The sequence below is a fragment of the Myotis brandtii genome, unplaced genomic scaffold (genome assembly GCF_000412655.1).
Source record: "Myotis brandtii unplaced genomic scaffold, ASM41265v1 scaffold463, whole genome shotgun sequence".
NCBI lineage: Eukaryota > Metazoa > Chordata > Mammalia > Chiroptera > Vespertilionidae > Myotis > Myotis brandtii.
In genome coordinates, this window is record NW_005367694.1 from 1,723,312 (window position 1) to 1,723,805 (window position 494).

Here is a 494-nt window from a genome sequence, read left to right on the forward strand (position 1 = left end):
AGCTATTGGCGTCGTCAGACGCCTCCACGCCGGTCACCGACTGTTGGCCGCTGCCTGAGGGCGACACCCCACGCCACCCACGGGGTCACCGTCAGTCCCGGAACCCGCGACCCTCAGCCCGAACGCCATAAACTTTCCAGGACCGCCTCCACCCGATACCCTAACGGCTCCCCTCCCAGCTCCCACCCCTGGTCCCCGGATGAACTCCCAGACCACCCTCTTCGCCCCCAACCTAGCGACAACCCCCTCCAACCGCCGGTCCTTGTCCTCCTCGGTCCCCCAATAACTCCAGCCAGGACACCCCCAGACCCTTGGCCGCAGACCCCCCACCATCACTCAGCCTTCAAACTCCCAGCCCCCACCCCGCCCCCAAGCGATGCCCAGTCCTAGGCCCCGCGCACCGGATCCGTATTTGACGTCGTGCGAGTGCAGCCGCACCCTGTGCTGCGTGTTGAACAGCTTCAGCACCGACCCGCAGGTCACGACCCCCGCGC